This window comes from Brienomyrus brachyistius, chromosome 2, assembly GCF_023856365.1.
Source record: "Brienomyrus brachyistius isolate T26 chromosome 2, BBRACH_0.4, whole genome shotgun sequence".
Lineage (NCBI taxonomy): Eukaryota > Metazoa > Chordata > Actinopteri > Osteoglossiformes > Mormyridae > Brienomyrus > Brienomyrus brachyistius.
The window spans coordinates 42,931,973-42,946,956 of record NC_064534.1 but is presented as its reverse complement, the minus strand read 5'-3'; the positions used below and the strand labels follow the sequence as shown (position 1 = coordinate 42,946,956).

At 44.6% G+C, this 14,984-nt stretch overlaps 9 non-coding genes and 4 pseudogenes across 9 annotated transcripts; all 13 read right to left on the bottom strand.

Annotated features, from left to right (window-relative positions):
• Window positions 1–243: 243 nt before the first annotated feature.
• On the bottom strand, window positions 244–362 carry LOC125732009 (5S ribosomal RNA; annotated as a pseudogene).
• Window positions 363–1,386: 1,024 nt separating this feature from the next.
• LOC125732007 (5S ribosomal RNA) lies at window positions 1,387–1,505 on the bottom strand (annotated as a pseudogene).
• A 1,079-nt stretch (window positions 1,506–2,584) lies between these two features.
• On the bottom strand, window positions 2,585–2,703 carry LOC125734119 (5S ribosomal RNA). Its single transcript, XR_007393444.1, has one exon. It is a non-coding gene; the product is annotated as a 5S ribosomal RNA (ribosomal RNA).
• A 1,078-nt stretch (window positions 2,704–3,781) lies between these two features.
• Window positions 3,782–3,900, bottom strand: LOC125736059 (5S ribosomal RNA). Its single transcript, XR_007395342.1, has one exon. It is a non-coding gene; the product is annotated as a 5S ribosomal RNA (ribosomal RNA).
• Window positions 3,901–4,924: 1,024 nt separating this feature from the next.
• Window positions 4,925–5,043, bottom strand: LOC125731544 (5S ribosomal RNA; annotated as a pseudogene).
• Window positions 5,044–6,118: 1,075 nt separating this feature from the next.
• On the bottom strand, window positions 6,119–6,237 carry LOC125730561 (5S ribosomal RNA). The gene has a single exon (XR_007390869.1). It is a non-coding gene; the product is annotated as a 5S ribosomal RNA (ribosomal RNA).
• A 1,024-nt stretch (window positions 6,238–7,261) lies between these two features.
• LOC125731543 (5S ribosomal RNA) lies at window positions 7,262–7,380 on the bottom strand (annotated as a pseudogene).
• Window positions 7,381–8,456: 1,076 nt separating this feature from the next.
• On the bottom strand, window positions 8,457–8,575 carry LOC125735979 (5S ribosomal RNA). Its single transcript, XR_007395263.1, has one exon. It is a non-coding gene; the product is annotated as a 5S ribosomal RNA (ribosomal RNA).
• A 1,078-nt stretch (window positions 8,576–9,653) lies between these two features.
• On the bottom strand, window positions 9,654–9,772 carry LOC125736788 (5S ribosomal RNA). Its single transcript, XR_007396056.1, has one exon. It is a non-coding gene; the product is annotated as a 5S ribosomal RNA (ribosomal RNA).
• Window positions 9,773–10,850: 1,078 nt separating this feature from the next.
• Window positions 10,851–10,969, bottom strand: LOC125729070 (5S ribosomal RNA). Its single transcript, XR_007389572.1, has one exon. It is a non-coding gene; the product is annotated as a 5S ribosomal RNA (ribosomal RNA).
• A 1,079-nt stretch (window positions 10,970–12,048) lies between these two features.
• LOC125732433 (5S ribosomal RNA) lies at window positions 12,049–12,167 on the bottom strand. The gene has a single exon (XR_007391813.1). It is a non-coding gene; the product is annotated as a 5S ribosomal RNA (ribosomal RNA).
• A 1,077-nt stretch (window positions 12,168–13,244) lies between these two features.
• LOC125732785 (5S ribosomal RNA) lies at window positions 13,245–13,363 on the bottom strand. Its single transcript, XR_007392152.1, has one exon. It is a non-coding gene; the product is annotated as a 5S ribosomal RNA (ribosomal RNA).
• Window positions 13,364–14,444: 1,081 nt separating this feature from the next.
• Window positions 14,445–14,563, bottom strand: LOC125730858 (5S ribosomal RNA). The gene has a single exon (XR_007391146.1). It is a non-coding gene; the product is annotated as a 5S ribosomal RNA (ribosomal RNA).
• Window positions 14,564–14,984: the final 421 nt, after the last annotated feature.

Sequence of the window (14,984 nt, the reverse complement as noted above, 5' to 3'; positions counted from 1 at the left end):
AAAACGTGAATGGGGAGTGACAGTCTTCAAGTTTGTGAGAAGATCGTGCCCTGGTGGAATAAAGGCACGAACAGCTTACAGCACCTAGAATTACCAGGCAGTATTTAGAGTAAAACGTGTGTAAAAGCTGCCTTTATGAATGAGAGAAAAAAGAAATATATAAAATAGTAAAATGGAAGGGGAGTGATAGATTTAAATTAATCGTGAGGTGGAGTGCCCCCTGTATAAAGTAAAAGTGAGAAAAGCTTACAGCACGTGGTATTCCCAGGTAGTCTCCCACCCAAGTACTAACCAGACCCTACCCCGCTTAGCTTCCAAAATTAGACGAGATCGGGCATGTTCAGAGTGGTATGGCCGTAAGCGAGAGATGCTACCAAAAACAGCCCTTTTGCATTACACGCCTCTATACATGCCAGTTAGTCCCATTGGATCCTATTCCTGTTTTTTTTTTTTTTTATCTGACTCACACTGCAGCCCCACCATCCAATCGGCAGCGCCGGACCCACACCAAACATTCACCAAACTACTCAGCCGGCAGCCTACCACAATTATTCCATTCTTTCCGCATCCGCACACTTCCTTCTTTTTAACTCCTTTTCACTACCGCACAGGTTAATCGCCGCACGTCCCCCGCCGGCAAACATTACTCCTTTGCCTACTGCATGCAGGCTTCTATTAACGACCCTCTGTTATCAACTCCGCTAACAGCCACAAAATCTCCGCCGCACGAAGCCCACTGGTAGCTGCTGAATCAGATGCTTCCCCAAAACATCGCGCTGTCAGAACACTGGGAGCTACACACACCAACAAGTCCATACTGCAGGCTGCAGCCAGACCTATTTTCTACATTCAAACATCGACGGCCTCTTCTCTCTAAAAATTCACCAGACCGCTTCTACCACCAGCAAAGAAGTTTCCATCCCTAATTCCTCTGTGATTCCCACTAACCTAAACATTAAATACAGCTTTTAGCAAGTTTTGAAAGGAGAAGAGCAGAACTTGCTATGCCAATAATATCGAGTCTTCTGTGGCGAAGTGGTTTTTGCATAGAAAACAAAGCGGTCAGTTGAAGAGGAATAATATCAGTACTTTGTTTAAAACTGTGTGTAAAAAGCTGTTTCTTTATCATTAACAATAAGTTGTAAAACGTGAATGGGGAGTGACAGTCTTCAAGTTTGTGAGAAGATCGTGCCCTGGTGGAATAAAGGCACGAACAGCTTACAGCACCTAGAATTACCAGGCAGTATTTAGAGTAAAACGTGTGTAAAAGCTGCCTTTATGAATGAGAGAAAAAAGAAATATATAAAATAGTAAAATGGAAGGGGAGTGATAGATTTAAATTAATCGTGAGGTGGAGTGCCCCCTGTATAAAGTAAAAGTGAGAAAAGCTTACAGCACGTGGTATTCCCAGGTAGTCTCCCACCCAAGTACTAACCAGACCCTACCCCGCTTAGCTTCCAAAATTAGACGAGATCGGGCATGTTCAGAGTGGTATGGCCGTAAGCGAGAGATGCTACCAAAAACAGCCCTTTTGCATTACACGCCTCTATACATGCCAGTTAGTCCCATTGGATCCTATTCCTGTTTTTTTTTTTTTTTATCTGACTCACACTGCAGCCCCACCATCCAATCGGCAGCGCCGGACCCACACCAAACATTCACCAAACTACTCAGCCGGCAGCCTACCACAATTATTCCATTCTTTCCGCATCCGCACACTTCCTTCTTTTTAACTCCTTTTCACTACCGCACAGGTTAATCGCCGCACGTCCCCCGCCGGCAAACATTACTCCTTTGCCTACTGCATGCAGGCTTCTATTAACGACCCTCTGTTATCAACTCCGCTAACAGCCACAAAATCTCCGCCGCACGAAGCCCACTGGTAGCTGCTGAATCAGATGCTTCCCCAAAACATCGCGCTGTCAGAACACTGGGAGCTACACACACCAACAAGTCCATACTGCAGGCTGCAGCCAGACCTATTTTCTACATTCAAACATCGACGGCCTCTTCTCTCTAAAAATTCACCAGACCGCTTCTACCACCAGCAAAGAAGTTTCCATCCCTAATTCCTCTGTGATTCCCACTAACCTAAACATTAAGCTGGCATTGAAGGGTGTGAATTACCCCGTCCAATCTGTTCTTTTAAATACAGCTTTTAGCAAGTTTTGAAAGGAGAAGAGCAGAACTTGCTATGCCAATAATATCGAGTCTTCTGTGGCGAAGTGGTTTTTGCATAGAAAACAAAGCGGTCAGTTGAAGAGGAATAATATCAGTACTTTGTTTAAAACTGTGTGTAAAAAGCTGTCTCTTTATCATTAACAATAAGTTGTAAAACGTGAATGGGGAGTGACAGTCTTCAAGTTTGTGAGAAGATCGCGCCCTGGTGGAATAAAGGCACGAACAGCTTACAGCACCTAGAATTACCAGGAAGTATTTAGAGCAAAACGGTTTCTAAAAGCTGCCTTTATGAATGAGAGAAAAAAAAAAATATATATATATAAAATAGTAAAATGGAAGGGGAGTGATAGATTTAAATTAATCGTGAAGTGGAGCGCCCCCCGTTTAAAGTAAAAATGAGAAAAGCTTACAACACCTGGTATTCCCAGGCGGTCTCCCATCCAAGTACTAACCAGACCCTACCCTGCTTAGCTTCCGAGATCAGACGAGATCAGGCGTGTTCAGGGTGGTATGGCCGTAAGCGAGAGATGCTACCAAAAACAGCCCTTTTGCATTACACGCCTCTATACATGCCAGTTAGTCCCATTGGATCCTACTCCTGTTTTTTTTTTTTTTTTTTATCTGACTCACACTGCAGCCCCACCATCCAATCGGCAGCGCCGGACCCACACCAAACATTCACCAAACTACTCAGCCGGCAGCCTACCACAATTATTCCATTCTTTCCGCATCCGCACACTTCCTTCTTTTTAACTCCTTTTCACTACCGCACAGGTTAATCGCCGCACGTCCCCCGCCGGCAAACATTACTCCTTTGCCTACTGCATGCAGGCTTCTCTTAACGACCCTCTGTTATCAACTCCGCTAACAGCCACAAAATCTCCGCCGCACGAAGCCCACTGGTAGCTGCTGAATCACATGCTTCCCCAAAACGTCGCGCTGTCAGAACACTGGGAGCTACACACACCAACAAGTCCATACTGCAGGCTGCAGCCAGAACAATTTTCTACATTCAAACATCGACGGCCTCTTCTCTCTAAAAATTCACCAGACCGCTTCTACCACCAGCAAAGAAGTTTCCATCCCTAATTCCTCTGTGATTCCCACTAACCTAAACATTAAGCTGGCATTGAAGGGTGTGAATTACCCCGGCCAATCTGTTCTTTTAAATACAGCTTTTAGCAAGTTTTGAAAGGAGAAGAGCAGAACTTGCTATGCCAATAATATCGAGTCTTCTGTGGCGAAGTGGTTTTTGCATAGAAAACAAAGCGGTCAGTTGAAGAGGAATAATATCAGTACTTTGTTTAAAACTGTGTGTAAAAAGCTGTCTCTTTATCATTAACAATAAGTTGTAAAATGTGAATGGGGAGTGACAGTCTTCAAGTTTGTGAGAAGATCGCGCCCTGGTGGAATAAAGGCACGAACAGCTTACAGCACCTAGAATTACCAGGAAGTATTTAGAGTAAAACGTGTGTAAAAGCTGCCTTCATGAATGAGAGAAAAAAGAAATATATATATAAAATAGTAAAATGGAAGGGGAGTAATAGATTTAAATTAATCGTGAAGTGGAGCGCCCCCTGTATAAAGTAAAAGTGAGAAAAGCTTACAGCACCGGGTATTCCCAGGAGGTCTCCCATCCAAGTACTAAACAGACCCTACCCTGCTTTGCTTCCGAGATCAGACGAGATCGGGCGTGTTCAGGGTGGTATGGCCGTGAGCGAGAAAAACTACCAAAAACAGCCCTTTTGCATTACACGCCTCTATACATGCCAGTTTGTCCCATTGGATCCTACTCCTGTTTTTTTTTTTTTTTATCTGACTCACACTGCAGCCCCACCATCCAATCGGCAGTGCCGGAACCACACCAAACATTCACCAAACTACTCAGCCGGCAGCCTACCACAATTATTCCATTCTTTCCGCATCCGCACACTTCCTTCTCTTTAACTCCTCTTCACTACCGCACAGGTTAATCGCCGCACGTCCCCCGCCGGCAAACATTACTCCTTTGCCTACTGCATGCAGGCTTCTCTTAACGACCCTCTGTTATCAACTCCGCTAACAGCCACAAAATCTCCGCCGCACGAAGCCCACTGGTAGCTGCTGAATCACATGCTTCCCCAAAACGTCGCGCTGTCAGAACACTGGGAGCTACACACACCAACAAGTCCATACTGCAGGCTGCAGCCAGAACAATTTTCTACATTCAAACATTGACGGCCTCTTCTCTCTAAAAATTCACCAGACCGCTTCTACCACCAGCAAAGAAGTTTCCATCCCTAATTCCTCTGTGATTCCCACTAACCTAAACATTAAATACAGCTTTTAGCAAGTTTTGAAAGGAGAAGAGCAGAACTTGCTATGCCAATAATATCGAGTCTTCTGTGGCGAAGTGGTTTTTGCATAGAAAACAAAGCGGTCAGTTGAAGAGGAATAATATCAGTACTTTGTTTAAAACTGTGTGTAAAAAGCTGTTTCTTTATCATTAACAATAAGTTGTAAAACGTGAATGGGGAGTGACAGTCTTCAAGTTTGTGAGAAGATCGTGCCCTGGTGGAATAAAGGCACGAACAGCTTACAGCACCTAGAATTACCAGGCAGTATTTAGAGTAAAACGTGTGTAAAAGCTGCCTTTATGAATGAGAGAAAAAAGAAATATATAAAATAGTAAAATGGAAGGGGAGTGATAGATTTAAATTAATCGTGAGGTGGAGTGCCCCCTGTATAAAGTAAAAGTGAGAAAAGCTTACAGCACGTGGTATTCCCAGGTAGTCTCCCACCCAAGTACTAACCAGACCCTACCCCGCTTAGCTTCCGAGATCAGACGAGATCGGGCGTGTTCAGGGTGATATGGCCATGAGCGAGAACCGCGAACAAAAACAGCCCTTTTGCATTACACGCCTCTATACATGCCAGTTAGTCCCATTGGATCCTACTTCTGGTTTTTTTTTTTTTATCTGACTCACACTGCAGCACCACCATCCAATCGGCAGCGCCGCACCCACACCAAACATTCACCAAACTACTCAGCCGGCAGCCTACCACAATTATTCCATTCTTTCCGCATCCGCACACTTCCTTCTCTTTAAGTCCTTTTCACTACCGAACAGGTTAATCGCCGCACGTCCCCCGCCGGCAAACATTACTCATTTGCCTACCGCATGCAGGCTTCTCTTAAAGACCCTCTGTTATCAACTCCGCTAACAGCCACAAAATCTCCGCCGCACGAAGCCCACTGGTTGCTGTTGAATCACATGCTTCCCCAAAATGTCACGCTGTCAGAACACTGGGAGCTACACACGCCAACAAGTCCATACCGCAGGCTGCAGCCAGAACAATTTTCTACATTCAAACATCGACGGCGTCTTCTCTCTAAAAATTCACCAGACCGCTTCTACCACCAGCAAAGAAGTTTCCATCCCTAATTCCTCTGTGATTCCCTCTAACCTAAACATTAAGCTGGCATTGAAGGGTGTGAATTACCCCGGCCAATCTGTTCTTTTAAATACAGCTTTTAGCAAGTTTTGAAAGGAGAAGAGCAGAACTTGCTATGCCAATAATATCGAGTCTTCTGTGGCGAAGTGGTTTTTGCATAGAAAACAAAGCGGTTAGTTGAAGAGGAATTATATCAGTACTTTGTTTAAAACTGTGTGTAAAAAGCTGTCTCTTTATCATTAACAATAAGTTGTAAAACGTGAATGGGGAGTGACAGTCTTCAAGTTTGTGAGAAGATCGCGCCCTGGTGGAATAAAGGCACGAAGAGCTTACAGCACCTAGAATTACCAGGCAGTATTTAGAGTAAAACGGTGTGTAAAAGCTGCCTTTATGAATGAGAGAAAAAAAAAATATATATATAAAATAGTAAAATGGAAGGGGAGTGATAGATTTAAATTAATCGTGAAGTGGAGCGCCCCCTGTATAAAGTAAAAGTGAGAAAAGCTTACAGCACCTGGTATTCCCAGGTGGTCTCCCATCCAAGTACTAACCAGAACCTACCCTGCTTAGCTTCCGAGATCAGACGATATCGGGCGTGTTCAGGGTGGTATGGCCGTGAGCGAGAAAAACTACCAAAAACAGCCCTTTTGCATTACACGCCTCTATACATGCCAGTTTGTCCCATTGGATCCTACTCCTGTTTTTTTTTTTTTTTATCTGACTCACACTGCAGCCCCACCATCCAATCGGCAGTGCCGGAACCACACCAAACATTCACCAAACTACTCAGCCGGCAGCCTACCACAATTATTCCATTCTTTCCGCATCCGCACACTTCCTTCTCTTTAACTCCTCTTCACTACCGCACAGGTTAATCGCCGCACGTCCCCCGCCGGCAAACATTACTCCTTTGCCTACTGCATGCAGGCTTCTCTTAACGACCCTCTGTTATCAACTCCGCTAACAGCCACAAAATCTCCGCCGCACGAAGCCCACTGGTAGCTGCTGAATCACATGCTTCCCCAAAACGTCGCGCTGTCAGAACACTGGGAGCTACACACACCAACAAGTCCATACTGCAGGCTGCAGCCAGAACAATTTTCTACATTCAAACATTGACGGCCTCTTCTCTCTAAAAATTCACCAGACCGCTTCTACCACCAGCAAAGAAGTTTCCATCCCTAATTCCTCTGTGATTCCCACTAACCTAAACATTAAATACAGCTTTTAGCAAGTTTTGAAAGGAGAAGAGCAGAACTTGCTATGCCAATAATATCGAGTCTTCTGTGGCGAAGTGGTTTTTGCATAGAAAACAAAGCGGTCAGTTGAAGAGGAATAATATCAGTACTTTGTTTAAAACTGTGTGTAAAAAGCTGTTTCTTTATCATTAACAATAAGTTGTAAAACGTGAATGGGGAGTGACAGTCTTCAAGTTTGTGAGAAGATCGTGCCCTGGTGGAATAAAGGCACGAACAGCTTACAGCACCTAGAATTACCAGGCAGTATTTAGAGTAAAACGTGTGTAAAAGCTGCCTTTATGAATGAGAGAAAAAAGAAATATATAAAATAGTAAAATGGAAGGGGAGTGATAGATTTAAATTAATCGTGAGGTGGAGTGCCCCCTGTATAAAGTAAAAGTGAGAAAAGCTTACAGCACGTGGTATTCCCAGGTAGTCTCCCACCCAAGTACTAACCAGACCCTACCCCGCTTAGCTTCCGAGATCAGACGAGATCGGGCGTGTTCAGGGTGATATGGCCATGAGCGAGAACCGCGAACAAAAACAGCCCTTTTGCATTACACGCCTCTATACATGCCAGTTAGTCCCATTGGATCCTACTTCTGGTTTTTTTTTTTTTATCTGACTCACACTGCAGCACCACCATCCAATCGGCAGCGCCGCACCCACACCAAACATTCACCAAACTACTCAGCCGGCAGCCTACCACAATTATTCCATTCTTTCCGCATCCGCACACTTCCTTCTCTTTAAGTCCTTTTCACTACCGAACAGGTTAATCGCCGCACGTCCCCCGCCGGCAAACATTACTCATTTGCCTACCGCATGCAGGCTTCTCTTAAAGACCCTCTGTTATCAACTCCGCTAACAGCCACAAAATCTCCGCCGCACGAAGCCCACTGGTTGCTGTTGAATCACATGCTTCCCCAAAATGTCACGCTGTCAGAACACTGGGAGCTACACACGCCAACAAGTCCATACCGCAGGCTGCAGCCAGAACAATTTTCTACATTCAAACATCGACGGCGTCTTCTCTCTAAAAATTCACCAGACCGCTTCTACCACCAGCAAAGAAGTTTCCATCCCTAATTCCTCTGTGATTCCCTCTAACCTAAACATTAAGCTGGCATTGAAGGGTGTGAATTACCCCGGCCAATCTGTTCTTTTAAATACAGCTTTTAGCAAGTTTTGAAAGGAGAAGAGCAGAACTTGCTATGCCAATAATATCGAGTCTTCTGTGGCGAAGTGGTTTTTGCATAGAAAACAAAGCGGTTAGTTGAAGAGGAATTATATCAGTACTTTGTTTAAAACTGTGTGTAAAAAGCTGTCTCTTTATCATTAACAATAAGTTGTAAAACGTGAATGGGGAGTGACAGTCTTCAAGTTTGTGAGAAGATCGCGCCCTGGTGGAATAAAGGCACGAAGAGCTTACAGCACCTAGAATTACCAGGCAGTATTTAGAGTAAAACGGTTTCTAAAAGCTGCCTTTATGAATGAGAGAAAAAAAAAAAAATATATATAAAATAGTAAAATGGAAGGGGAGTGATAGATTTAAATTAATCGTGAAGTGGAGCGCCCCCTGTATAAAGTAAAAGTGAGAAAAGCTTACAGCACCAGGTATTACCAGGTGGTCTCCCATCCAAGTACTAACCAGACCCTACCCTGCTTAGCTTCCAAGATCAGACGAGATCGGGCGTGTTCAGGGTGGTATGGCCGTAAGCGAGAGATGCTACCAAAAACAGCCCTTTTGCATTTCACGCGTCTATACATGCCAGTTAGTCCCATTGGATCCTACTCCTGTTTTTTTTTTTTTTATCTGACTCACACTGCAGCTCCACCATCCAATCGGCAGCGCCGGACCCACACCAAACATTCACCAAACTACTCAGCCGGCAGCCTACCACAATTATTTCATTCTTTCCGCATCCGCACACTTCCTTCTTTTTAACTCCTTTTCACTACCGCACAGGTTAATCGCCGCACGTCCCCCGCCAGCAAACATTACTCCTTTGCCTACTGCATGTAGGCTTCTCTTAACGACCCTCTGTTATCAACTCCGCTAACAGCCACAAAATCTCCGCCGCACGAAGCCCACTGGTAGCTGCTGAATCACATGCTTCCCCAAAACGTCGCGCTGTCAGAACACTGGGAGCTACACACACCAACAAGTCCATACTGCAGGCTGCAGCCAGAACTATTTTCTACATTCAAACATCGACGGCCTCTTCTCTCTAAAAATTCACCAGACCGCTTCTACCACCAGCAAAGAAGTTTCCATCCCTAATTCCTCTGTGATTCCCACTAACCTAAACATTAAGCTGGCATTGAAGGGTGTGAATTACCCCGGCCAATCTGTTCTTTTAAATACAGCTTTTAGCAAGTTTTGAAAGGAGAAGAGCAGAACTTGCTATGCCAATAATATCGAGTCTTCTGTGGCGAAGTGGTTTTTGCATAGAAAACAAAGCGGTGAGTTGAAGAGGAATAATATCAGTACTTTGTTTAAAACTGTGTGTAAAAAGCTGTCTCTTTATCATTAACAATAAGTTGTAAAACGTGAATGGGGAGTGACAGTCTTCAAGTTTGTGAGAAGATCGCGCCCTGGTGGAATAAAGGCACGAACAGCTTACAGCACCTAGAATTACCAGGAAGTATTTAGAGTAAAACGGTTTCTAAAAGCTGCCTTTAGGAATGAGAGAAAAAAAAATATATATATATATAAAATAGTAAAATGGAAGGGGAGTGATAGATTTAAATTAATCGTGAAGTGGAGCGCCCCCTGTATAAAGTAAAAGGAAGAAAGGCTTACAGCACCTGGTATTCCCAGGAGGTCTCCCATCCAAGTACTAACCAGACCCTACGCTGCTTGGCTTCCGAGATCAGACGAGATTGGGCGTGTTCAGGGTGGTATGGCCGTAAGCGTGAGATCGTGCCAAAATCAGCCCTTTTGCATTACACGCGTCTATACATGCCAGTTAGTCCCATTGGATCCTACTCCTGGTTTTTTTTTTTTTTATCTGACTCACACTGCAGCCCCACCATCCAATCGGCAGCGCTGGACCCACACCAAACATTCACCAAACTACTCAGCCGGCAGCCTACCACAATTATTCCATTCTTTCCGCATCTGCACACTTCCTTCTTTTTAACTCCTTTTCACTACCGCACAGGTTAATCGCCGCACGTCCCCCGCCGGCAAACATTACTCCTTTGCCTACTGCATGCAGGCTTCTCTTAACGACCCTCTGTTATCAACTCCGCTAACAGCCACAAAATCTCCGCCGCACGAAGCCCACTGGTAGCTGCTGAATCACATGCTTCCCCAAAACGGCGCGCTGTCAGAACACTGGGAGCTACACACACCAACAAGTCCATACTGCAGGCTGCAGCCAGAACAATTTTCTACATTCAAACATCGACGGCCTCTTCTCTCTAAAAATTCACCAGACCGCTTCTACCACCAGCAAAGAAGTTTCCATCCCTAATTCCTCTGTGATTCCCACTAACCTAAACATTAAGCTGGCATTGAAGGGTGTGAATTACCCCGGCCAATCTGTTCTTTTAAATACAGCTTTTAGCAAGTTTTGAAAGGAGAAGAGCAGAACTTGCTATGCCAATAATATCGAGTCTTCTGTGGCGAAGTGGTTTTTGCATAGAAAACAAAGCGGTCAGTTGAAGAGGAATAATATCAGTACTTTGTTTAAAACTGTGTGTAAAAAGCTGTCTCTTTATCATTAACAATAAGTTGTAAAACGTGAATGGGGAGTGACAGTCTTCAAGTTTGTGAGAAGATCGCGCCCTGGTGGAATAAAGGCACGAACAGCTTACAGCACCTAGAATTACCAGGAAGTATTTAGAGTAAAACGGTTTCTAAAAGCTGCCTTTATGAATGAGAGAAAAAAAAAATATATATATATAAAATAGTAAAATGGAAGGGGAGTGATAGATTTAAATTAATCGTGAAGTGGAGCGCCCCCTGTATAAAGTAAAAGTGAGAAAAGCTTACAGCACCTGGTATTCCCAGGTGGTCTCCCATCCAAGTACTAACCAGACCCTACCCTGCTTAGCTTCCGAGATCAGACGAGATCGGGCGTGTTCAGGGTGGTATGGCCGTAAGCAAGAGATGCTACCAAAAACAGCCCTTTTGCATTACACGCGTCTATACATGCCAGTTAGTCCCATTGGATCCTACTCCTGTTTTTTTTTTTTTTTATCTGACTCACACTGCAGCCCCACCATCCAATCGGCAGCGCCGGTCCCACACCAAACATTCACCAAACTACTCAGCCGGCAGCCTACCACAATTATTCCATTCTTTCCGCATCCGCACACTTCCTTCTTTTTAACTCCTTTTCACTACCGCACAGGTTAATCGCCGCACGTCCCCCGCCGGCAAACATTACTCCTTTGCCTACTGCATGTAGGCTTCTCTTAACGACCCTCTGTTATCAACTCCGCTAACAGCCACAAAATCTCCGCCGCACGAAGCCCACTGGTAGCTGCTGAATCACATGCTTCCCCAAAACGTCGCGCTGTCAGAACACTGGGAGCTACACACACCAACAAGTCCATACTGCAGGCTGCAGCCAGAACAATTTTCTACATTCAAACATCGACGGCCTCTTCTCTCTAAAAATTCACCAGACCGCTTCTACCACCAGCAAAGAAGTTTCCATCCCTAATTCCTCTGTGATTCCCACTAACCTAAACATTAAGCTGGCATTGAAGGGTGTGAATTACCCCGGCCAATCTGTTCTTTTAAATACAGCTTTTAGCAAGTTTTGAAAGGAGAAGAGCAGAACTTGCTATGCCAATAATATCGAGTCTTTTGTGGCGAAGTGGTTTTTGCATAGAAAACAAAGCGGTGAGTTGAAGAGGAATAATATCAGTACTTTGTTTAAAACTGTGTGTAAAAAGCTGTCTCTTTATCATTAACAATAAGTTGTAAAACGTGAATGGGGAGTGACAGTCTTCAAGTTTGTGAGAAGATCGCGCCCTGGTGGAATAAAGGCACGAACAGCTTACAGCACCTAGAATTACCAGGAAGTATTTAGAGTAAAACGGTTTCTAAAAGCTGCCTTTAGGAATGAGAGAGAAAAAAAAAATTATATATATAAAATAGTAAAATGGAAGGGGAGTGATAGATTTAAATTAATCGTGAAGTGGAGCGCCCCCTGTATAAAGTAAAAGTGAGAAAGGCTTACAGCACCTGGTATTCCCAGGAGGTCTCCCATCCAAGTACTAACCAGACCCTACCCTGCTTGGCTTCCGAGATCAGACGAGATCGGGCGTGTTCAGGGTGGTATGGCCGTAAGCGAGAGATGCTACCAAAAACAGCCCTTTTGCATTACACGCGTCTATACATGCCAGTTAGTCCCATTGGATCCTACTCCTGTTTTTTTTTTTTTTTATCTGACTCACACTGCAGCCCCACCATCCAATCGGCAGCGCCGGACCCACACCAAACATTCACCAAACTACTCAGCCGGCAGCCTACCACAATTATTCCATTCTTTCCGCATCCGCACACTTCCTTCGTTTTAACTCCTTTTCACTACCGCATAGGTTAATCGCCGCACGTCCCCCACCAGCAAACATTACTCCTTTGCCTACTGCATGTAGGCTTCTCTTAACGACCCTCTGTTATCAACTCCGCTAACAGCCACAAAATCTCCGCCGCACGAAGCCCACTGGTAGCTGCTGAATCACATGCTTCCCCAAAACGTCGCGCTGTCAGAACACTGGGAGCTACACACACCAACAAGTCCATACTGCAGGCTGCAGCCAGAACTATTTTCTACATTCAAACATCGACGGCCTCTTCTCTCTAAAAATTCACCAGACCGCTTCTACCACCAGCAAAGAAGTTTCCATCCCTAATTCCTCTGTGATTCCCACTAACCTAAACATTAAGCTGGCATTGAAGGGTGTGAATTACCCCGGCCAATCTGTTCTTTTAAATACAGCTTTTAGCAAGTTTTGAAAGGAGAAGAGCAGAACTTGCTATGCCAATAATATCGAGTCTTCTGTGGCGAAGTGGTTTTTGCATAGAAAACAAAGCGGTCAGTTGAAGAGGAATAATATCAGTACTTTGTTTAAAACTCTGTGTAAAAAGCTGTCTCTTTATCATTAACAATAAGTTGTAAAACGTGAATGGGGAGTGACAGTCTTCAAGTTTGTGAGAAGATCGCGCCCTGGTGGAATAAAGGCACGAACAGCTTACAGCACCTAGAATTACCAGGAAGTATTTAGAGTAAAACGGTTTCTAAAAGCTGCCTTTATGAATGAGAGAAAAAAAAAAATATATATATAAAATAGTAAAATGGAAGGGGAGTGATAGATTTAAATTAATCGTGAAGTGGAGCGCCCCCTGTATAAAGTAAAAGTGAGAAAAGCTTACAGCACCTGGTATTCCCAGGTGGTCTCCCATCCAAGTACTAACCAGACCCTACCCTGTTTAGCTTCCGAGATCAGACGAGATCGGGCGTGTTCAGGGTGGTATGGCCGTAAGCGAGAGATGCTACCAAAAACAGCCCTTTTGCATTACACGCCTCTATACATGCCAGTTGGTCCCATTGGATCCTACTAATGTTCTTTTTTTTTTTTTTATCTGACTCACACTGCAGCCCCACCATCCAATCGGCAGCGCCGGACCCACACCAAACATTCACCAAACTACTCAGCCGGCAGCCTACCACAATTATTCCATTCTTTCCGCATCCGCACACTTCCTTCTTTTTAACTCCTTTTCACTACCGCACAGGTTAATCGCCGCACGTCCCCCGCCGGCAAACATTACTCCTTTGCCTACTGCATGCAGGCTTCTCTTAACGACCCTCTGTTATCAACTCCGCTAACAGCCACAAAATCTCCGCCGCACGAAGCCCACTGGTAGCTGCTGAATCACATGCTTCCCCAAAACGTCGCGCTGTCAGAACACTGGGAGCTACACACACCAACAAGTCCATACTGCAGGCTGCAGCCAGAACAATTTTCTATATTCAAACATCGACGGCCTCTTCTCTCTAAAAATTCACCAGACCGCTTCTACCACCAGCAAAGAAGTTTCCATCCCTAATTTCTCTGTGACTCCCACTAACCTAAACATTAAGCTGGCATTGAAGGGTGTGAATTACCCCGGCCAATCTGTTCTTTTAAATACAGCTTTTAGCAAGTTTTGAAAGGAGAAGAGCAGAACTTGCTATGCCAATAATATCGAGTCTTCTGTGGCGAAGTGGTTTTTGCATAGAAAACAAAGCGGTCAGTTGAAGAGGAATAATATCAGTACTTTGTTTAAAACTGTGTGTAAAAAGCTGTCTCTTTATCATTAACAATAAGTTGTAAAACGTGAATGGGGAGTGACAGTTTTCAAGTTTGTGAGAAGATCGCGCCCTGGTGGAATAAAGGCACGAACAGCTTACAGCACCTAGAATTACCAGGAAGTATTTAGAGTAAAACGGTGTGTAAAAGCTGGCTTTATGAATGAGAGAAAAATATATATATATATATATAAAATAGTAAAATGGAAGGGGAGTGATAGATTTAAATTAATCGTGAAGTGGAGCGCCCCCTGTATAAAGTAAAAGTGAGAAAAGCTTACAGAACCTGCGATTCCCAGGTGGTCGCCCATCCAAGTACTAACCAGACCCTACCCTGCTTAGCTTCCAAGATCAGACGAGATCGGGCGTGTTCAGGGTGGTATGGCCATAAGCGAGAGACGCTACCAAAAACAGCCCTTTTGCATTACACGCCTCTATACATGCCAGTTGGTCCCATTGGATCCTACTCCTGGTTTTTTTTTTTTTTTTTATCTGACTCACACTGCAGCCCCACCATCCAATCGGCAACGCCGGACCCACACCAAACATTCACCAAACTACTCAGCCGGCAGCCTACCACAATTATTCCATTCTTTCCGCATCCGCACACTTCCTTCTCTTTAACTCCTTTTCACTACCGCACAGGTTAATCGCCGCACGTCCCCCGCCGGCAAACATTACTCCTTTGCCTACTGCATGCAGGCTTCTCTTAACGACCCTCTGTTATCAACTCCGCTAACAGCCACAAAATCTCCGCCGCACGAAGCCCACTGGTAGCTGCTGAATCACATGCTTCCCCAAAACGTCGCGCTGT